Genomic DNA, 24,062 nt, shown 5'->3' on the forward strand with positions numbered 1-24,062 from the left:
CAGTATTCTGATGGCTTCCTTGCCTTGCCTTAGAGATCTTGTTTAGCAGGATCCTAGTCCCCAATGTCCCTCCTGAGATCTCTCCAACACTACCCTCACCTCCACAGTCCCTCACCAGCCTTGCACAAGGGTGTTTCATCTAAGGCCTCTCCAGCCTTAGATCCTGAATATTTTGTGACACCCATTTCCCTTGCTTCCCTTTCTCTCTGAAGCCTGGTTAGCTTGATTCTCTGTCATTCATTTCTGAAGATGATTTCATCTGGCCATGCACACCAAACTCTTGTTAAAGTCACAACAAATCTGAGGAGAAGGACCCGAACCTCCAGATGACCCCTGTTCTCCAATGTCGATTTCACAATTTATACTTCCCTATCTCCCCTCGCCCTACCTGGATCATGGCCCTGTGTTACAGATCAGAGAGAAAAGAAGGCTTTTCAGTAGGCAAGTGACCTGTCTTCCCTGTAACAAATGCTTATCCATTGTTGGGGTAGCTGTTTTTCAGGAAAGAAAGGACTGAACTGAATCCAGCTGCCCCCATGTTCTTCCTTCTCTCCCAAGACCTCCTTTTCTCTGTAAGTCTTCTTTTCTTCATTGCTTTCTCCTTCTTCATAGGCAAGACTTCTTTAAAAAGTACAGCCTTCATCTCGACAACCTGTCTCCTTCACCTTCAGGGTGCGGTATTGGTGCATCTGGTTCTAGACTCTGCTTTCCCTTCAGCCTATACCGTGAAGACTTCTATCCTAGCACTTTGCACACTCACTGCCTTACAGAAAGCTTTGGCTCCTTCTCAGCCCTCATAGCCCATGGTCTTTCTGCAGTATTTAGTGGGACAGACCCTTCAGAGATGGCCACTCTCCCCTTCAGCTTCCAGACACCTCACTCTTTGGATCACCCCCCTGTCTGTGATCTCAGCTCCTTTGATCACTGTGCTTGGGTTTCCCTCTCCACACCAGAGGTTCCCAGGTTTCTTTAGGATCATCTCTGCTTTTCCATCTGTGTTTGTAGGATGGCATCTAGTCCATCTTTAACTCATTACTCCCAAAGTTATATCACAAGCTACGATGATTGATCTGTTCTCCCTACAGTGAAGGGGCTCTGTAGCTTCACCAGAGCCTCCATGATCCTCACCTAAGCCTTCACCACACTCATACTCACTCTCCATCCCTTTGGTCACTATGTCCTTAGCATCATTTTTTATTCACCCACAGTCAACAGATCAGCCATATGATGTTTGTGTTTATATCTTCAAGCGGCTCTCTATAGTGAAAGGACAACTGTGGGGCTTCATCTACCCTCAATGAGTCACTTGAACTCAGGTGTTCATGGATATTTAGACACATGGCGTCTGGTATTTCTCTCCACTGTTTCAAATGACTCCTTTATCCACTATGATTCATTTGTTGATTTTTCCTTACCCCCAGGTCTTCCTTCTACAGATGTCCCTAGCTTGAATTACCCATCATCTCTCGCCCTGGACATCATCTCAGTCTATTCTATGTCCCCTAAGCCACTTTCTCAAGCTGTCACTTGATTGGTTATTAATGACTCCTTTCACCAATGTGTAGCTCCTTGAGAGGTGGGTCTTTGTTGCTTAGCTCATTGGCAAACTACACCCTTGAAGCCAGATACAGTACTTGGCATTGGTTAGGGACACAACAATACACATTAATCCATGCATTCACTGCCTTTTCTTTTTCTTTCTTTCTCTTCTTTTTTTTCCCGAGACAGGGTTTCTCTGTGTAGCGCTGACTGTCCTGGAACTAACTTTGTAGATCAGGCTGGCCTCGAACTCAGAAATCTGCCTGCCTCTACTTCCCAAGTCCTGGGATCAAAGGCGTGCTCCACCACAGCCCAACACTACCTTTTTTGTGACATTGGGTTTGGAGATATCTGGAAGGTGTGGTGTATTGATGTTGTTGAGACCTTGGCTAATCACTAAACATCTACATTCTTCTGAGAGCAGCAGAAGTAACATCTTCAGATGACAACACAAACAGAAGTGGAAACTTTCAAACACCATTTATTTCAGAGAAAATGTTCAGGTACTCATGTTTGTGCTGGGAAAGTTTATATTTTATATTTCAATATATTATAATTAACCACTGCAATGTCGATTAGAAGGACTGACATAGATCTCTGGGAACATCACATCTCCAGAATCCCTCCAGGTTTTGAAGTTAGTTTTGACTCTAGGTCTTATTTTGCTATTTTGGAAGCTGAACTAAATCACGTCCTGTCAATCTTTTTCAGACTGCTTTGTCCTATCAGCAGCAGGATTATTTACTTACAAAAGCACCTTGCAACACTCTCCTGTCAGTCTGACACTATACAGGGAACTCTGGAATTGAACAGCAAATTCAGCAGAGTGCTGCAAACCGAAGGCACTGAGTTAGAAAGGCCATTGTGTGGTATGATGTGCCTTTACAATTTTAGCTAATTTTGTGACATTTGGTAAATTTCCAAATTATTCTGTATCAAAGCGTCTACTTATAAACTGGAAAAGTATGTAGAGATAAATATTTTTATCCCGGAGGGAGCAGTACTGTAGTGGCTCTGTGGATGTGGAATACTGCTTTGGTAGTAATACTTTTGTTACGATTGTCATCTTCAGAGCTGACTTCTGTGTTCTGATAGGGCTTACTGCTGAGTCAGCAGCATTATTGTTTTTCTATGTTTTTAAAAAAGATATTATACATTAATGTAGATTTCAATAGCTACCGAGTTTTCTAAAATCTGGTTTGGTTCCAGTTTGCGATGTGGAGAGAGACCTCACCTGGTACAAACCTGTATGTGTTGAGACTTACACGGTCAGACACTCCCAAGTCACCTCTGAGAAAGGGAGTAGGGGGTAGCTCTCCCAATATACTCCCATTCCTCCAAGATCTTGATATTTTGCCTTTTTTGTTTTCTAGCCTTACCAACACCCACACCCACACACCAGCATACTGAAAAATCAAGTCTTTTTATATTTTTAAATTTATTTTTTGTATGTGTGTGTGTATCTGTGAAAGTGTTTGCCACTTGGATTTGGATACCCGTAGTTGGCAGAAGAGAGCATAGGATTCTCTGGAGCAAGAGTGGCAGGAGGCTGTGAGCTGCTTGACTTGTGTGCTCAGAATTAAACTAAAGTCCTCTGCAAGAGCAGCAAGTGTTCCAACTGCTGAGCCATTTCCCCAGCTCCAAATAGAAGTCTTTTTAAGGTAGGTATTTCATTTTTTGTTAAAATATATGTAAAACAATTGCATATATTAATTATTTTAATTGCTTTCAATTTTAAATTCAGTAGCCATTTTTACAACCACATACTACTTGTGTGCCCACTGCTATCATCCAAGTGAGGGACTTCTCACCCACCCTCTATCCATTCCACACCACCACTTGCTACCCTTGGCATCCGTCTTCCTTCCCTCTGTCCAGTTGGCCTGACTGCTCTGGGGATCTCACAGTGATGGACTCTCATAGTACCTCTCCGTGTGTGACTGACATTACCGGTGTCTTCCCGGCTGGTCTGCTCTGTGGAAGGGCTTGTTTTTGTTGCTACATGAAGAGGAGTATCAGTGAAAGGACAAGACTCACAGAGAATCCAAGTCCCCACAGGATTTGTTAAGGACTGTTCACAGCCTTCCCTTGTGTGAGACACACGTCAGGACCACTCTGACTGAAGTCTCTGCTCCTCAGAACCTTCTCAAAAACTCCTGGATGCTGTCAGGTGGCTTCAAACGGCCCTTCCGCCTGCAGGATTCCAAGTGCTGGCTACATCTGCTATGCTATTGGAAGGTTGGCTCTCTGAGTGTAAGGTAGCCTAAGAGATGTTGGTACACGGAACCTTCAGAGCTTCTAGTCTCCATACCAATCACAAAGGTATGTCCTAGAACCCTGTCCCTTTAGTAAGCGACTGGACACACAGGTCAGAATGATCATGACCAAACTCCCAGCACTACCTCTGCACAGTTAGCATGTATCTGTCACTATCCTGAGCCAACTGGGAGGGCGGGGCACTTTTGTTTTGTTGACTCTGCCTATACCAACTCTTCAGGTTGAACCTTCTCTCACATGGCTCCTGTGGAGGTGGCCATGTAGGACTCTGGATTTCTATACTCTGTAAATATCAGGTCCCTTTCTTTCTGTCTGAGGTTCAAGTTCTCTTCTTTTCTTCCTCAGTTCCAAAACCCTAGAGAACAGGAGGTTTGTATCAGTTGTTTTTCTGTTGCTGTGATAAACTGTCATGACCATGGCAACTTAGAAAAGGAAGTGTTTTCTTGGCTCACTGTCAGGGTGGAGAGGCGTGGCAGCAGGTGGCAGGGCAGAGGCATGGGAGTCAGAGCAGAGAGTAGATGTCTTAGTCGAGTTTCTCTTCCTACACAAACATGACCAAGAAGCAAGTTGGGGAGGAAAGGGTTTATTTGGCTTACACTTCCATACTGCTGTTCATCACCAAAGGAAGTCAGGACTGGAACTCAAGCAGGTCAGGAAGCAGGAGCTGATACAGAGGCCATGGAGGGATGTTACTTACTGGCTTGCTTCCCCCTGGCTTACTCAGCTTGCTTTCTTATAGAACCCAAGACTATCAGCCCAGAGATGGTCCCACCCACAAGGGGGCTCTTCCCCTTGATCACTAATTGAGAAAATGCCTTACAGTTGGATCTCATGGAGGCATTTCCTCAACTGAAGCTCCTTTCTCTGTGATAACTCCAGCCTGTGTCAAGTTGACACACAAAACCAGTACAGTGGAAGAGCCCACATCTTGAACCACAAGCAGCACCTGAAGAGAGAACTGGTATGACTCTCAAAGCTCTCCAGTGACAGGCTTACTCCAACAAGGCCGCACATCTTAAATCTCCTCAAACAACCGAGGACCAAGTGTCCAAGTGCCAAGACGATGGGGATACTTTGCATCGGCTCACTACAAGGCTCCTTCTTCCTTTCTTTATGGAAAGGGTCAGAAGCCACCTCCAGACTCTTTTCCATCTCTTGTTTCTGAACAGGGCCAACTAGGGTTAGCAAATGTGTTGCTGGAGGCTGGCGGAGTGAACTCCACTCCTCTGGAGTCTACCACACCCTTGGGTTCCCATGTTTTCCCATGCTCAGACTTTTTAGAAACTAAACCACGTCCAGACTGCCTGTAAGATAACTCTCCAGAAATACCCACCAGCATCACAGGAGGGTAGATGAAGAATCAGGTTGGTGGCCTAGACCCAGAACCATGGTCAGCAGCAGGCAGGTTGCGGGAGTGCTGGACCACAGGGTTCCAAACAATTCCTCTCTGATGGTGAGTTTTCAAAATTGATCTACAGAGCAATGCTGACAGTAGATTTTCTGCCAGCAATAAAGGTGGCCTGATTCACAGAATAATTACTGTATGCAAATGAGTGTGATTCTCCTCTGCCCTTTTATGGATGACTCTGCTCTGCCATTCATCAGGGCCACAAATTTCACTTGGGAGGAGATGGATTTAAAGAGACAGGCGCCCCTGGAGCTTTGTGGTGAACTTACTAAATCCACGCTAAGTGTCTTCATAAATAGACGCACATATGCCAGAGAAGGGCTGCCAGGCTTTGACATTTTTATCTACGCATTGTTGCTTGGAAAATGGGGAAGTACTCTCCCCTGAGCCCTCTGCTGGAGCAGAATATTGGGTTCTATGAACCCAGGGGGCTTCACTTTTCAGGGGAACCTCTTGACAAAAGAAAGTCAAGGAAAAAAAAAGTTCTTTCTAACAGGACTGCTATCCTGACACAAAAGAATACAGGAAGTTTGAAATAAAGTGAGCTGTGCTTGGTGCTACAATGTTGCAGATAGAAAACAAAGTAAAACTGGGTGTGGAAGCAAAACATTAAAGGCCTGGGTTTACAGGGATGGCAAGACAGCTGAGCTGGGAGGATTACTCACTGCCCTTGCATGGAACCAGGGTTCGGTTCACAGCACCCACATTGATCAGTTTACATACCCTGTAGCTCCAGTCCCAGGGGATCAGGGCCCTCTTTTGCAATTACTAGTCACCCATATGCAAGTGTGTATACTCTAACACATATAAATAATAAAAGTAAATCTTTAAAAATCAAAACAGAAACAATCCCTTGGTTCCTATACTGGCCTTGATGTTCTGAGACCTCAAGATGATGCACCAGGTGGATTTCCCTGTGTGCATGGATCTGTGTGCCTACGCCAGGGTGCATGCAGCTTTGTTATCACCAGTGACGGAGCATACTGTTTGGCCTGATTAGACTACAGCATGAGAGCCCTACTTAAGAACCTGCAGCACATGACACATTGATGTTTCTCAGCAGATTCTGCCTTTGCACCCCAATAGCCATGTTTACCCACACTTCTGTGGGCACAGGGTGGGGGAAGGGAGCGTAATAAATGCACCCGACTCATCTGTCCCTGTGCTGTCTTGTTGCTCATGTATTGATGTCAGGAAATCCCCAGTACACATTCTTTCCCTGTCAATCCCAGACTAAAGAAGACACAGCAATGTCCACATGTCCACACAAAACACACACCACTGGAGGCCCTCACTGCCTTCCTTCCTCAGAGAAAGGCCAAGTCATATTTAAGTGGTCTGAGAGTAACAAACCTGTGAGCTGGATTTCCTGGGTCCCCTCATGTTCCTGATGCGTCCTGTCTTCCCAGTGGCCCACTTGAAGAACACGGGTTGCTTTGAGATCAAAGAGAAACGTGACGTTTCAATCTGGCACAGTCCCCAATTATACCCTTCAAAGGAAAACGAATCTTTCTACTCTTCAGAAATTATAAGACTGAGTAACATAACTGGGTGGCCTCTAATTTTATCTTCAACTTCTCTCATCCCGTTGTGATGTTCCACAAAATCCAGAATGTTCAAAGGAGATACATTGTGTGACTCTCAGTGCAGTTTCCAGCTCCTGTGTGCCGATGGTCATCCATATACATTGTGGATGAATGAGCGGATGGGTGAGCACCCATACTCCCTTTAGGAAACATCCTCAAGGGGCTGGCAAGATGGCTCAGCAAGTAAAGGTGCCTGACCACCAGAGTATTATCCTTAGGATCCACGGGTGGGAGCAAAGAAATAACTCTGTCAAGCTGTGCAACCTCCACACATCACCATGACACAGGTATGCACAAACACACACACACACACACACACACACACACAAATAAAAATATTTAAGGAAGTAGTCTCAAGAAAGATCTAATTCAGTGGAAGACACTCCAAATGGCATTTGCATGAAAGTTGTTCCTGTTTATCATGAAAACAAAAACAAAAACAAATGTGTACTTCCTGTTTATTTGTGAGAGACTAAGTGAAGTCTAAGGAAGGAAAGGCACAGTTGACTACATGGGGCGGCAGGACGTCTATCCAGATGACAGCTTTTGACTCCAGCTGGCGAGACCCGTCTGTGCTTTGCATACTGGCTGCAGAACCATGAGGATCAGAGCTCAGATCCCCAGAACCCACACAAACACAAACACGGGGTGGGCATGGTGGCTCACCTGTAGTTCCAGCCTCACAGGCAGAGAGAGAGAATCTCCAGAGCTAGCATGAGGAGCCATATCTGTGAGTTCTGGCTTTGACGGAAAGACCACGCCTGCCTCAATGCATAAGGTAGACGAGCAATCCAGGGTGGTTCCTGGCATCAACCACACACAGTGTCTACACACAGGCACACATATGTGCATGTGCATTCATGATCATGGATGTCTGTGTGCATGCACATATGCATACATAGATGTATATACCCTCCACACACTTAAAGAAAGAAGAATTCTAAGAGTTAGCATTGCTAAAGAGCACAAGAAAGTAACACAAAATAGTTAAAGAGGAGCCAGTTTCCAGGCAAGGTGACATAAATAGAATCAATTCTCCACGTGTCCAATAATTTTAACTTCTGAAAATGTCTGCTACCTTTGTCATGGGCTGAATTTTTCTTGTCCCTAAAAGATAAGCTGAAATCCCCGGTACTGCAGAGTGTGAATTTCACCTAGTTTGAAGGGTTCACTCAGATCTGTGACATGACCATGTCATTTGTCAGTTTGGACATAGAGGTTGACATGCCCAGCAAACATTTTTGAACATGAGGTCAGAGACATCTCAGTGGCTCCACAGACCAAGGGACAGCAGTCACTGCATCTACAGCACCAAGGAAGATAAGAGAAAGGGCAGAATAAACCTTGAGGATCTTGGTGCTCGAAAAAGCTCTCTCACACTCAGGCGTGTACACACACACAGACACACACACACATGGGGTCGGAGGGAAGAGTTGGGTAACTCACACAGCTGGGATAAAGTTAAAGTGCCAAGAAGAGTAAATAGCATGAACAGGGATGGCTCAGCCTCTGGGAAGTATACATCAGGTGAAAAGGACAGTAGGGGACCAGGGCTGTTGATTGTCACTTACTGCTATTCTGGAGACCTGCTACTGTCCAATGGACAGCTGACCACTGTGGATTAGGCTAGTGCTGCCATCCCCATCTCCAGCCCGTGGATGACAGATGTAGGCAGTCGGTGTGCTGTTGTGATAGCCATGAGAGCATGAGGAAGGGATGGAAACTCTAGAGTTCAGGGCTGGTGGCTGGCCACAGCAAGTGCTGGAGTTTGAAGGAAGCTGATCTCCTCTGAAGGAGTGGAAATAGCATATAGGAGGATATAGGCTTGGTGGAGGAGAAGCAGAGAAACTGGTGGGGTGGAGCTGCGCAAAGCTGCCCAAGGCTTTGTTTACCTGTGACCCTTCACTCCCTTGCTTACCGGATGCCACATCAGCTCCGAGCTAGCTGGGACTATGCTCTTCTTGCAGGCAAACAACTCTACCTTATCATATCACTAGCAAATTCATTTGATTTTAGTGTTTCTGCGTACTAAAAATGTATTTTGAGCGATGCCTGTAAAATCTAAACATAATGAGGAGAAAGACCAAATCCATAATTGTCCAGTAAAAGCAAGCTTTACTTAAAATTGGCCAAGTTAGATGGGCACTGGCCAGTTCCATACGCAGGATTCCCAGAGAATGGCATCGAACTAGGTGCCAAGTCTAGAAGGCTTTCCACTTTCTACATTCATCCAGTGGGGGGCAGTCCTGACCTCCTTCCTGCCTACCTGTGATCTAGCACATCCAGTGCAACTGAGGTCATCAACCTGGATGACTGAAGTGAAAACGCATGGCTTGTTATCTTACATGAACCATAGCCTTCAGCAAGGAACTTATCTGTCCTTGGGCTTACAGGTTAACTTTAGCCTTTTCTCACCTAAGTCAACATCATAGACTGAGGAGGAGTTTGAGAGCACACCTCAGGGATTGACATGGGCATCCTGGGAAAGCTTTCACTAGACTGGAGAAGAGGATGTTAGGATTGAAGGTTACTGTTACATAGGTGGCTCCAGAGAGAGGAATTCTGCAGGTGATTCTTTGTTTACTTTTATAAATGTGTGTATGTGAGCATGCATGCTTATATGTCTGCCTGTGAGTATATAGCTGTTCCTGCATGTGGATGCCAGAGAACAACCTTAGGGTCTATAAACCTTGGATTTGTGTTTTGTTTTGGGGACTAGGTCTCTTACTGGCCTGGAAGTCACCAAGTAGCCTAGGGTGACTGGTCAGAAATGTCCAGGAATCCTCACGCCTTTGCTTCCCTGGGCAGCTTTCTTACATGGGTGCTGGGTTCTGTTGCAAGGCAAAAATGTTACCAACTGAGCCACTTTTTAAAACACATTCACTGGAACCTGCAACATTATTATCCTTTCATGCTTGTCCACGGTTGTTACAAGTACAAAGTTCGGCCCTTTGGTCAGTTCTAGCAAACCTTGATCGCTCAATTTACCTTCTCTCACCTCCAAAAGGTGGCCTTGCTTGTAGTGAGTCTTTGAAAACTAAGCTTACCACAGTGTCCTTCAGCTAGCACAAGAAGTGTACAGAGTGTACAGAGGAGGAGATCTGGCTGGTAGCACTGGGATCAGCTGCTAGAAGGCCACATGAATCAGCTTCGAGTTGGCTCCTGGCTTCTGAGTCCTCAGTAAAGGTAGGAAGGCTTCAGTAACGGTAGGAAGGCTTCAGTAAAGGTAGGAAGGCTTCAGTAACGGTAGGAAGGCTTCAGTAAAGGTAGGTAGGCTTCAGTAAAGGTAGGAAGGCTTCAGTAAAGGTAGGAAGGCTTCAGTAAAGGTAGGAAGGCTTCAGTAAAGGTAGGTAGGCTTCAGTAAAGGTAGGAAGGCTTCAGTAAAGGTAGGAAGGCTTCAGTAAAGGTAGGTAGGCTTCTTGGCGGGATGGCAGGAAGAAGGAACATGTGAATCCTTTTACCCTCGGGAAGTCAGTCACATGATCTAATAACTTGATGTCACTTTCTGGCTCATTAGCCAACAACTATGTTACCCCATTTGTGTTCTGTCAGTCAGAAGGTCCAATCAGAGACTCTAGGGAAGCAACGTGCTTTACGCTCCTCTCAGGAAAGGTTCCGCTCTCAGACAACATGTAGAGGGGCCATCCATATTGCTTCTCAGCCTTCACATCCAAGGATCACTTTTGGCACTCTTGGGTGTGTCTAACCTAAGACCCCTGGCAGCATATGCATGAGAATTCAGCCTACCACAAAATGATAATGTAGTTAAAGAATAATGAGACATGTGTGTACATTTTTTTTGTTTGTTTGTTTTATCAATTGCATGATTTTACAGTGTGCACTTTGCAGATGACAGGAACAAATCACAACGTCATAAGGTTAGACACTCCTGTGAGATACCACGTTCCCATCTACCTGGCTTCTCTGTTACATTTTATAAAATATAACAACACATATTGTCTCTTGATATTTGGTTTCACCATGTGACTTGTTTTACCCAGTGAGCTGTGAACAGAGTCAGTGGGCTTCATACTGTTCCAGCCCTTATTCAGCAACCAGCTACACTCCGAATTATAGCACCTTATCCTTTAAAAGAGATTTTAGTCTAGGCAATGTGAAGTCATTAAGACGTGCACTTGACAGTTGCTCTACAGTCTGGTATGCACTGAATGACAGACTCCTCTGTCCCTCAGTATCACCCACTTCCTGCTCAGGATCTGTTGACTCATCTCCAAGACACGTTTAGACCGCACTCATCTCCCATTATCTATTACTCCCAACTCAGCCAATATGCCAGTGTATCCCCTAGAATACCAGTGTATCCCTCAATGTACCCCTCACTATACCAATGTATACCTCAATATAACAATGTATTCCTCAATATTCTAGTGTATACTTCAACACACCAGTGTATTCCTCAATATATCATTGTATCCTTCAATATATCAATGTATCTCTGTACTATCCCAGAAGCCCTTCCCCATTGCTGGGGTCTTTGTTTTTAGTTTGTGCCTCTTAATAATTTTATGCACATAGATGCTGGAATGATTATGTTAAAATTCAACCCAAGTCAAATCATCTTGGTGCCCTCCTGTGGTTTCCTATTAAACTTAGAAGAAGATTCAAACTTCTGCCCATGGGGCCTGCTACCCCACGTGATCCCCTCTGCCCACCTGTCTCAACTTCCCGTGTGTGCTTTGACCTCATTCACTGCCCTCAGAAATGTCAGCCTCGGTGTCATGTCCTGGAACCCCACGCTGTCGCCTCGACCTTTCATCCTCTGACTCTGGAGGTTCAAGTATCTCCTCTTCTGAGAGACTCTTTCTGACCCAGTAACTAAAGGAACTTCCTGTTCATCAACATACTGTCACCGCGTGGACTCTCAGAGCTGTCTCATGTGGCTCTTGCTAGGTGGCTGCTTGTCTTTAGTCTGTTCCCTCAAGGATGTCAGCTCCACAGGGTCTTAGCCTCTCTAGTTTATAACTGAGCTTCCCCGGAGCACAAGAAATTGCTTGCTGCTTTGATTCATTTAAAAAAAAGTATTTATTTAAATTTTGATGTTTGCATCCCTTTTTTTTAAAAAAAGTATTTTCAATAACATTCGAAGAGATGCATCTGCATACAAACCTCTGTGGAAAGTTCTGAGAGTTACTTTGGAGGAATGCTGTCTTTTTAGAATTTGAATTATGGGTTGGGGTATCATTTCTTCAGTGGTCTGGCCAGCCATCATCAGCTGTCCATGCTCCAGTGAATAACATCCCACCCATATTTGGGCAAGCAACTCTAATTTATCTCACTGGGTCGCACACACAAAGAAAGCTATTGGGCAAAACTCAAAGAGCACCGTAATGAAGGAGAGAGTCAGTGTGTGAGTGACCCAGTCAAAGGGCCAGCAGGGCTTCCAGGGGACTCCAGGGACTGCTTGTTTCTAGCTGACTTTTATAGAAGTCTTTCTTCCCACCCAAGTTAACTGGTCTATGAAAATGGAAGCTGCATTAGCCATTCAGGATCTTTAGAGAACTCAGTTACTACGGCTTTTTGGGACACTTGATAGAGAAAGCAGAGGACACTATTCCAGAGTTACTTTGTTTGTAGAAGCATTCTCTCTCTCTCTCTCTCTCTCTCTCTCTCTCTCTCTCTCTCTCTCTCTCTCTCTCTCTCCTGCTGTTTCAAAAAAACTTTATTTTTACTTGGCCCAAGTCTTGGGAGAGGTGCCGTGGTGGTTACAAACTGCCCAGTGGCTTGAGAGGTTCATTCAGGTAGAAGTCTTGAGGCTGGTCGGTGCAGAGCAGAGGAGGGAGGCACAGACGCCTCCTAGTCGTGCTCAAAGAGATACTTGTCCAGAGATGTCTTGGACATGCCCGTCTGTGCTGGCTGTGTCCGTGCCAGCCTATGGAGCTTGGTCAGATGGTTGCCCATCTTCTTGATGAGCTTCACCTCCTTATCCAGGAAATGGTTTCCCAAGAAGTCAGAGATGAGGGTCTGTGCGGGCAGAACCCAGGTCATGCAGATCCAGGAGGGCCTGGTTCAGGTTCTTCTCCAAGGCCAAGGCAGCTTCCATGGCCTCTTGGGTTTTACCCCATTCATCTTGAGTTGGCTTCTGCACATCCTGGAAGAGTGCACGCCCCCTCTGCAACTCAAGGAGACACTCGGCACCCTCGCACTTTTCCTCGGCCAATTTGCAGAAGAAGTGGCCCACACTCTCCAAGCCACGTCATCTCAATCAAAACAGAAGCCCAGAGAGAGGCAGGTGTAAGAGACCTGCAGGTGCAGGTTGACTAGGTGGTTCACGGTAGCTTCCACTTCTGAAATGATCTGAGAGGTCATGGATGATCCAGAGTATGGGGCTAATCACGAAGATGAGGTTGGCTGATCCTAGGAGCCAAAGGCTGTGAGGAGGTGGTCCTGGAAGCTGCGACCTGGACAGACCTGTAAGGCATCTGGAAGCTAATAAAGTGGGCATCCCCGGGTCTGTTCAATAAGACAGAAAAGATGGGAGAGAGGGGGAGGTGGGGCTTAAAATAAAAATATTTCAGTAAGTTTGAAATTGAAAGTTATTAACATGGAGAAAAATACTGCAAAGACACTGTTGAAGGGAGACACAGATCCACAGCACCCCCGAGGCGCTGCTCTCGTGAAAGCTTTCTTGAAGACCTTTCCAGCGAGCATGCTCACGGAAGGTTCCCAGAGTCTCTGCCAGGCTTCTTTCTGAGTTGCTGGCTGGGCAGCATTGAAAGCTATGCTTTATAGAACTGTGGAGCTCTCTCGTTTTTCTTTTATTTGGATTCACATATAAATAGTTTCCAGTAGAAATGGGAGCCGAACGTCTCAGCTGCTTTTGATCTTTAAAACACAAGCCTACCTTAGTAAGGGCTGGTTGGTGCTTTGCTCTTTTTATTTTTTTTTTCTTTCTTTTTTTTTTTTTTTTTTTGGTTTTTCGAGACAGGGTTTCTCTGTATAGTCCTGGCTGTCCTGGAACTCACTCTGTAGACCAGGCTGGCCTCGAACTCAGAAATCCGCCTGCCTCTGCCTCCCAAGTGCTGAGATTAAAGGCGTGCGCCACCACGCCCGGCTTTGCTCTTTTTATACACAATTTTAATGACTTGCAAGCGTCCTAGTGAGGCAAAGTGGCCCAGGCCACTGTTGGACAGCATAAGCCATCAAGTCCTACAAACTGAGAAGTTCCTTTGGGTTCACATAGCATGAATTTAATTCTTCTACCTTAAATTTCACAGTGTCTTTTTCTTTACATTTGGAATGACTTGATACTTCATATTTCATATTGGCCTGGGATTTTGCCCCCACAGTATTTTACCAGCTGTCAAAATTATGTCTAAAAAGAAGTCAAAGAAGTCCCTCATTTTCTTACCAAGACAAACCTTACTGTCTTATAATTTTGTCCTTGTTAATACATTCCAGTAAATTCCAGACATCGGAGCCTGATATAGAATGATCAGAAGTTTCCAGTTAGTCTGGGCTCCACCATAAGTTTCAGTTCTGCTGGGGGTATAAAATAAGAGAGAAAAAGATGGAAGGGGGAAGGAAGGTAGGAGGGGGATTTAAAATAAAAATCTTTCAGTAAGTTTGAAATTGGAGGTTATTAATATGGAGAAAGATACTGCCAAAGATACTGTAGGAGAAACTGGCTCATTGACCATCCACCGCTCGTAGCCTGGCAATGCATTTTATGAGCTACACAGAGATGGAAGGTTGTGAGGTATGCACCGAGGTAATCATAAAACTTGCCGATTAAACGAAGCTTGATCACTCTCAAGTTTATTAAAAGTGATCACTTCCTTCCTGGACAGAAGACTGTCAAGAAATTAATAGACCCCGGAGACTGTTGGCTTTCTACAGCAGTGGTAAATCGAGGCATTGGAAGGAGTCTGTCAAAAGTGAGCAGGCACCAGCTTTCATGTTTAAGTCCACAGGGCTGTGGTCACAGGCAGACTTCTGGCCAGGTGGTCTAGCTTTTTAGTTTGTTTTGCTTTGCTTTTTCGGTTTTGTTTTTAATAGCAATTTGAACTGGAGTGGCTGCTGTTTGCCTGAAAGTTTCAGGCAAACTGCCAGTGTTTTTCTTCACAAATTAGAATTGGCAAAAGCCAGAGCCTGCTGGTTCTGCTTGGTCCTGTGTCATATTTCCTCTCAGAGATCTACTGTTCTCCTTGCCTGGTCTTTTGTCTTCACCCTTTATAATACCTGTATTAAAATCCCAGGACTTTGCATTGCATAGATAAGCAAGAGTTTCTAATAATAATGTGATTCCAAAGAATTCCAGGAGGTAGAGGTAGGAGAGCCAGGATAACTGTGAAATTCCAGTGCTGGAGAACATCCCAGCTAAGCGGCTTCCTCCCCATCTCAGATCATCTGCCCACTCAGCCTCTGCCTTCTCTCCCTCCCAGTCAAGAAGTGTGCCTTCTGAGCCAGAGATACCATGTTTCCAAAGATTCCCACCTTTCCTTAAAATGGTCAGAGGATTTCAAATAAACAAACTGAGACATATCACCTGAGAAGAGTTAAAAGGAAACAGAATATCCCGTCAGTCAAAATCACCTGCAGTATCTTGCACAGGACTTCATGACACATGACAGGTCGGAGATGACATGCCTTATAGCTAGTCAAAAATAAAATCGGTGCTGTGTGAACTGCCTTTGGAGAAGAATAGAACACACACACACACACACACACACACACACACACACACTGGCAATGTCTATTACAGAGCCACTGGATCTGGGATCCCTAACACAGTATTGATTTAGGAGGGGTGAGAAGCAAGTGAATCTTAGTGGCAGCAACTGTTATTTCTTAGAAATGTCAAATAAGGAAAAAGTTACAAGGGGGGAATCTCTTTGTCACTGTGGTAACACAGTGTAGCGCATTGTATCATTTGCTGCACAGTGACTTCTCCTTGGTGGTGGGGGGGGGGAGGGGTGAGTGAGATTTCCACTGGATAGATTATTCTGCTTCATTAGGTAGATTACAGAAAGATGTTTATGAGTAGAGTGACATTAATGAGCATATGTTAGCATACAAGTCATGTCCACTCAGCTGGTGACATCACCAGAGCAGGACAAGAAGTTATCATTAAAGAACATCATGCAGAAATGATGTCCACTGCCCTAAAGCAGGAAGTTCTTAGGGTTGAAGTCACCACCGAGCTCCTTAGTCTTCATTGTTCTTTTGATAATAATCTTAACTTTTCATTTTTCTGTTTGCCCTTTTGGCTTCCCAACACACACACACACACACACACACACACACACACACACACACACCTCATTTTTAGCTTTACTTTTTTATTTTAGAAGTTGCCCCAAAAGAAAGTGTCAACTTGAGTTGGTGCCTGTCACTGCCTCCCCTCACATGCCTAGTAATTAAACTGTGACTGATTTATTGACTGACAGCCAACAAATCCCAACCCAGTTTTTATGATATACACAATTCTTAGGGCTAAATTCACTCAACCAACAACCCAGTCAAAAGGAGGGAAATGGCCATGAGGGGAGAGTTGGGGAGGGGGGCAGGGCAAAGGTGGATGAAAATAATCAGGGAAGTCAGCCTTAGGAGAAGAAAACAGAGAGAAAAAGAGTGTGAGGGGCAGAAGGGACAGGAGAAAGGGAAGGGTGAGAGACAGGGGAGCAGTGGGAGCAGGGATGGGAAAAACTCAGGGCAACATCTTTCTCAGATCTAGAGGTCGGGGCAGGCAGCAGAGCTGGTAAATACCATTTCTTCAGCTCCCTCCCAGATTCATTGGAAGCGCCTCACGTACAAAAGCGCTCTGAAGGGGAACATGAGACGAGCTTGCAGCTAATATTACAGTCGAGTTGCAATTTTACCTAAGGGAAAGCAGCTTTATTAAAAGTCATGACTGAATTGCATGACAGGTGCCAATATTCTGCACCCTGACAGATGTGTCAGCTTGCGAATGCCATTTCCTGTCAGCCGTCCCTGGATGGAGCTCCCTGCAGCGCCATTTGTCTCTCTTCCAGGGAGATCACACATGCCCGCCGTTTGCCTCCAAGCTGCACCGCACTGCTTGATATGTGGAATCTTCACAATGAGACTTATTAAAAGACAGTCCATTATTTTTATTTAGAGCATTTCCAAAACAAGCAGAGCGCACACACAGATAATTTAAAAACCTCATGGCAGGTCATCTCCAGGCCAGTGTGGCTCAATTTGAAATGCATAAAATTGTGGCATCTCCTGTCTCACCCACAGACACACACACACACACACACACACACACACACACACACACACACACACACTACAGTTTACAGGGACAGGATCTGAGTGTCATTTAACCCTTAACCAATAACCCTGACAGTCCAACACACTGTTTTTTTTTCCTATAAAACAAGACTCTTTTTAACATGAAAAATTAGCCCTGTTCCCTTCTCCCTAACTCTCTTTTCCTTTCTTCTCTCCCACCCCATCTTATTTTCTTGCATCTTTCTGTTTCCTTGCAGGTGGGCTTTCTCACTGCAACCATCTATATAAATACTCATGATTGGCTGTATTTACGGGGCCTTTACAGCCTCCTGTTGGTTTCAAACACAAAGAGAAACGGTCTCTCTTGCCTGTGCCTTGTCTGATCAGCCAGAGAAGCCGTCCATGGAAGACCCTCTCTGAGCTCTGCTGGAAGATGATTTCCAGTGGATATAGGACAGTTCTGGCTGGAAAGGGGCTTGAGTGCTGTGACAGGTGGTGGCTTCTGTCATTAGGATGTGAGAGACCCCAGTGAAGGAAGCATAGAGGGGCCAGCATTTGGGTTGATGAACCACACGCCATGGTGGCCTGTGCTCAGGTAGGCCAGGCAGTTGTCCCCTTGTGGTTTTAGCTTATAGAACTGCATAACAATAAAATCCTATCATCAAATTCCCTGGCTTTATCCCAGTGCACATGGAGGTATGTATCCTTCCAAGCCAGCGGCGATGTTTGGTAGGTAGACCCAGCCAGCGTACTTGGTTCTAGAGAACACAGTGTATTAGAGAAATAAATGTTTCTAGTCAGCCCAGATCTGGTACACGAGCCTCTGCAGACACCCAGACTGGGGTGCATGGGGAAAATGTCCCATGCTGTGTGATTCTGTCTTCATGGCTTTCTGGAGCCTCTAGTCAGTTGTTCCATGAGACTCCTATCAAGCTACTACATGACCAACAAAATTATAACTATGAAGAACAGGAAGACTCTCAGGCCTAGGGCTCTCATCCTAAAACAGCACATGACCCTGAGGGTAGTTGTTAGGAGCAGTAGTGAAGTGGCCCACACCACACCCAGGCACCTTGCCACGCTGTGCATTTACTGAATGTTTGCTATGGAGGAGGGCTAAGGGACTCGCAGCCTCAAAGAGGGCACCAAGATTTTTAAACCAATAAGAGTGTTTTTGATGCAATGGCCAACCTTCATTGTGAACCTGACACATACGAGAAGAGCGACTGTCATCGGATTGACCTGGAAGGATGTCTGGGAGAGCATTTTCTCGATTGCTATTGATGCCCAGACCGCTAAGGGCACCCAGTCTTAGGTGGTATAAGATAAGTTCCTGAACATAAGCTGGGGAGCAAGCCAGTAGGCAGCACGCCTCTATGGTTTCTGTCAGCTCTTGCTTGAATTCCTGCCCTGACTTCCTTCAGTGATAGGGTGTAGCCCAGAATTATAAGGCAAATAAACCCTTTCTTCTCCAGGTGTTTGTTTTTTTTTTTTTTTTGTCTGGTGTTTATGACAGCAACCTCAAGCAAGCTGAAATATCCCCCATTGTTTGTCTTAATAGTTATTCTATTTCCATACGGCTTCTGCCAGACCTGTTACATAACTGTTCCATATTTATTCTGCCAGGGAGTCTGTTCTGCGGCTCTTCTCATCATCCGTCCTGCGCAGCCGTGATGAATATATTTGCTACTTTCAGTCTGGCCAATTACTGAAGCATCTCATTATCTCTTCTCCACTCTTACCTACTTGTTGCTTAAGTTTTGTGGGTAGTTTATAGCAAGCGGGGCCACACTGGGCACTTGGCTGGCTGGGAATGGCATCTCTGTTTTGTTTGATGTATGATGGGATTAGCTAGAGTGAGGTCATCGTGTGAAGTCACCAGAGACAAGAACCACCCAAGCACTGATTCCCTCAGCTCTGTGAGGAACACCACCACATGTATGTCCTATTCGCACTTGAGCCTCCTCTTGCATGGCTTTCCAAGTTACCATGCTGGCATCCATTGTGCTAGCCTTCACCACGATGACAGTGATCTTCACCATGCTGGGCTTCACCAGACCTCTTCACCATGTTTTGTTTTTGAATGGTCTACCTCTCATGCTACATTGAACAGCTTTCCATTCTTCAATACTGCTCCTATAAAAAAGCTCTCAGAGACAAGGTTTGTGTCTTTTATGGTATTTTTAAAAGTTTTTTTTTTTTTAGTGTTAAAAACCTTAGTGAGCCTTTGTCAATATTTCCCCAAACACCAGACTCTCTCGCCTCCTTGTCTTTCCAAGCGTAACGGCCACAGTGTCACAAGGATGCCTCAGTGAACTCACATACGAGGGAGCCACAAGAGTGAGTCTCTAGAACTTACTTTCTGAGTGGAAGTCTCAGTTGCTATGTTGTATTCTCCCTGCCGTCCTCTCAGTATATTGAAGCCTTTCTTCTCCTTTTAAAAAATATTTATTTTTACTTTATGTTATGAGTGTTTGCACATATGTCTGTGTACCATGTACATGTCTGGTTCCCTTGAAGATCAGAAGAGGGCAACAGTTACCTTTGAACCAGCGTTTATGATGTTTGGGACATGCCGAGTGGGCGTTAGAAACCAAACCTGGTTTCTCTGCAAGAGCAGCAAGTGCTCTTAAACACGAAGTCATCTCTCTGATCCCAAGCCTTTTCTTCCGGAGAGCTTTATTCCTCTTTTTACTACAATATTGCCTTCTTCTCTATAATAAAGTTGTGTGGATGCATGCTTGACTGTAGATGTAAAATACTGGAAGGTGCATGCTGGCATTTCTAACTTCTCTCTTGGATCATACACCAGCAACCCAATGCCTAACCCCAGGTGATAATACCACATATCCTAAAGGACGAGAAAACATGTGAATCAACCACGCCATTGAAAACAGGCTTTTAGCATCCCACAGCAGGTAGGACTGCATCTTTCCCCCGTTAAATCCAGTTCTTAGAGAAAGGAAAAGCTAGAGATAAAAGTTCTTAATCCACTCTTTGCGGCACCTTTCCTGGACTTTCAACAAATACAACTTTTTAATTATTCCCAAGTTCCTTCTTTGAGAGATGTGTGCGCACCCAGACCATCAGAGCTCTACAGATGAGCATTCTATAAAACATCCAGTCCAGAAAAGTACTGAGGAAAAGAGGTGGACACTGGGCACGGCCCTGTGGGCTCATTACAAAGGGGTTGTCAAGTGAAGACTTTGTCTGAAAAGCGCGTGGGCCTCTGTGCCAGGCAGGAAGTGTCTGAGGACTTATGCCCAGTTTAGCTCACTCAAGCCAACAGCACGATTTGTTAGACAGGCGCCGGGGACCCCAGAACACCGTGGCTGAAGAGTGAATGATTAACAGGTTTTTTTTGAGCTCCTTCAGGAAGTCATTTTATTCATATTTCAAGAACCACCAGGCATCCCACAATCCACACTCTCTTCTTTCTGTAAGATTTATTCCTTGGCTCTATTTTTAAATCACCTAAAATACTTTAAAGTGCTGAAAACGTCTCTTTGTGGGTCACTCACAGAAGTGCACTGATCTGAAGTTACTGAAGGAGGAGCTTGGAGAGCCCCACCCCCACACGCCCCCAACTGCATTTCCCCTCTACCTCCTCCTTCAGAATTTTGAGGAGTCAGTTCTCTTTATTGTCTTAAAACTGATAATTACCATCTATGCCTGTTACAGATGGTCAGGAAGAAGAACCAGGAAACAGATAAACTTATCTAAAAAGGGAAAAGGTTTTTTTTTCCCTCCTCTGATTAGGTGAGACTTGTACTCACACTCTAGCTCCTAGTTATCCTTCAGTGTTTGCGACATCCTGGGTCAAACGGTTGGACAAGAAAGAGGGCAGGGGAAAGAAGGAGCAGGGGAAGGGAGAGGGAGGAGGAGGGAAGCAGAGAGAGGTAGAGAAAAACCATGTCTTCCCATGCTCACAAGGCATTCCACCCTTCTTGAGGCCAGGTCCTTCCTACTGACCGGTGATCTAGGATCAGTGAGGCAAAGGCAGCTGTGTCTACTCCATCTTCTTGGAAATTCCTATGCAGTACAAGTTCCTCAGCTATGACTTTGCAACAATGTATCAGCAGCTGAGTACTAAGTTACTGCTGAGCCCAGAGCTATCACTCATTATCAACAAAACCATTCCACTGTTGTGCTGGTCATTTATTCTTGGAGGTTCTGGTTCCGGTCCTAAAGTTAGTGAAAAGAACCAGTTTTGCCCAGATCATTATTCCCTTGAATTTCTGTATGTGTTGGTAAACAACCTGTAGCATCAATATCTCTGCAAAAAGTTATAATCTATCTAGCATTGTGTTTGCAAACCAAGCTGGAAGAAAATCTGAAGCCTCAGTAATTCTAATTGTTAGTTTTGAAAATAGATAGTTGAATGCACAGCCCTATCCCCAGAGGCCACAGTCCTGTGCTCACTATGACTTAGTCCTCTTTCGTTTGGAATGCTTAGCTGCCCCTTCACTCCCCAGCCTCCCCCTTTCCTGGAAATTTCATAAAGAGTATAGGTTTGTAAACTGTGCATTGTGATGGTCAAAGGGGTTATATAACTGAATATGGGGTTGCTACACATTTGTAAATGGTGAGAGATTTCTGAATAATTTGTACTGACCAAATATCTCTATGTATGTATGTATGTATGTATGTATGTATGTATGTATGTATATATATATGCATGCATCTATCTATCTATCTATCTATCTATCTATCTATCTATCTATCTATCTCTCTCTCTCACAACTTTACTGCTGCCTTGGATCTAAACACTTTGCACTGTGCATGCCACTGCAACATTCAATGGGAACAAAGCCTTCCTGAAATGCCTAGGCTCAGGATCAAGACTCTCATGTGTCAGGAATATGTACTGTGCACACTGTTTTCTGTTCTTCTAGAACCATAATGTTTTAATTGCCAAAATGAAAACAATGACAATATTTTATCATTTCTCAGCACAGAAGCATCACATTGGACTGTGTTCAAATGTTTGATTTTAAGGATTGCTGTTTCAATCTTTAGTTTTATTTTTAAAAGTTAAGTGGAGTTAAGCTTTGGGATTAGGCCAATATTTTCAACAGTTTATGAAATGATCTTAAATATACTTCTGCCATTTTGTGAAGCGTCAGTCCCAGCATTGAGACTTATAAGATGAAAATATTGATCAAGGGGCTGGAGAGATGACTCAGTGGTCAATAGCACTCACTGCTCTTGCAAAGGACTTGGGATCAGTGACCAGCACTCATACATGTGCTCACAGCCACCTACAATTTCCATTTCAGGGGTTCCAACCCCCCTCTTCTGTTCTCCTAGGACTCATGCACACATGTGGTTTGGATATACTCCATGCAGTCTCATATTCACAGACATATGCATACATAAAAGCATCAATAATAAAAAAGAAAATATTGATTAACTCTGAGAAATGTAAAGGATGCTCTGCATTTTCAGCATTAAATATTCAGCCAAAATTTAACTTTTTGTAAGAAAATAGACAAGTCCATCCAACTTGTCAGTATGTGCCCCAGTTTGCTTTTTATTGCTGTGTTAAAGACTGGGACCAAAAGCATCCTGGGAAGAAAGGGCTCTACTTCACTTTGCAGGTTGCAGTCAATCAGACAGGAACCTCAGGGTAGGAACCCAGAGGCAGGAACTGAAGAAGAGACTATAGAAGAGTGCTGCTTTCTGGCTCAATCCCCATGGCTGGCTCAACGGGCTTCTGTATACAACCCAGGCTCTGGGCTTGCTGAGAGCATGAGCCTCCTACACCAGTCATAATAAAATGCCCCCACAGACTTGCCTACATAATAATCTGATGCAGACTTCTTTTTTATTTCAGGTTCCCTTTTCCGAGATGACCCTAGCTTGAGTCAAGTTGACAAAAGCAAAAACAAAAACAAAAAAACCTAACCAGCACAACATGCAAAAAAAATTTTTTTAAATTATTATTAGTGAATGATGAAATTATGTGTGTACTTGTGCTGGCTAGTATAACGACAACTTGACACAAGCTAGAGTCATCTGAAAGGAGACAACCTCAATTGAAAAATGCTTCTATAAGATCCAGCTGCAGGGCATTTTATTAATTAGTGATTTTGGAGGGCCCCACCCATTGTGGGTGTCGCCATCCTAGACTGGTAATTCTGGATTCTAAGAAAGCAGGCTGAGCAAGCCATAGGGAGCAAGCCAGTAAGCAGCATCCCTCCATAGTTTCTGCATCAGCTCCTGTCTCCAGGTTTCTGACCTTTTTGGGTTCCCATCCTTACTTCCTCCAATGATAAACAGCAATGTGAAAGTGTATGCTGAATAACACTCTGGTTTTTGTATTTTGTTTTTTGGGTTTTTTATTTTTTGCCCACAACTTGCTTTTGGTCACGGTGTTTCATTAGAACAACAGTAACACTAGCTAGGACAATACCAAATAATTACTTTACATTTCTTTACAATTTATTATCAGTAATTTTATTTGTTTACCTAGCTTTTATGCCTTCATTCCTAAGGTTATGTGAAATCTTGGATGAGCAAGAGTGGTGTCTGAAAAGGGCTACAATTTCCAAACTTGTCAAGACAGGAATGGAGGAGTTCTACGTGTAGTCTTAATCTGTCTGTGGGTAAATCAAACACTAAGTCTATGATGAACTTTGTTACTTTTTGATCCTAGGAGAAGCAAAGTTTGAGTTTATCTCAAATATACATGGTAGGGGAAGCCCACAGTTTTATGGTGTCTCCATTTGTAAAATAATTTCCCTATTTAACAGTTATGGAGGCTAAGTAAGCCAGTCCACAAGGGTGTATCCTCACATTCTGGCTCATGTGCATGCATGTTTTGAAGCTACGGTTCTCTTGCACATCTGGACTTATAAGAGGATGCATCATCACTTCATGTTATGGTGACAAACTCAGAGCCTAGCAGCATTGGCTGGTTAACCACAGTCTCCAGACGCTCTACTAAAGACACCCTTCATACCCCTCAGCCCATGGCTGTCTTAGCTGTGAACAGACACTATGACTAAGGCAACTCTTATAGTGACAATATG

Source organism: Mus caroli, unplaced genomic scaffold, assembly GCF_978045245.1.
Source record: "Mus caroli unplaced genomic scaffold, Mus_caroli_1 scaffold_19, whole genome shotgun sequence".
Taxonomy (NCBI): domain Eukaryota; kingdom Metazoa; phylum Chordata; class Mammalia; order Rodentia; family Muridae; genus Mus; species Mus caroli.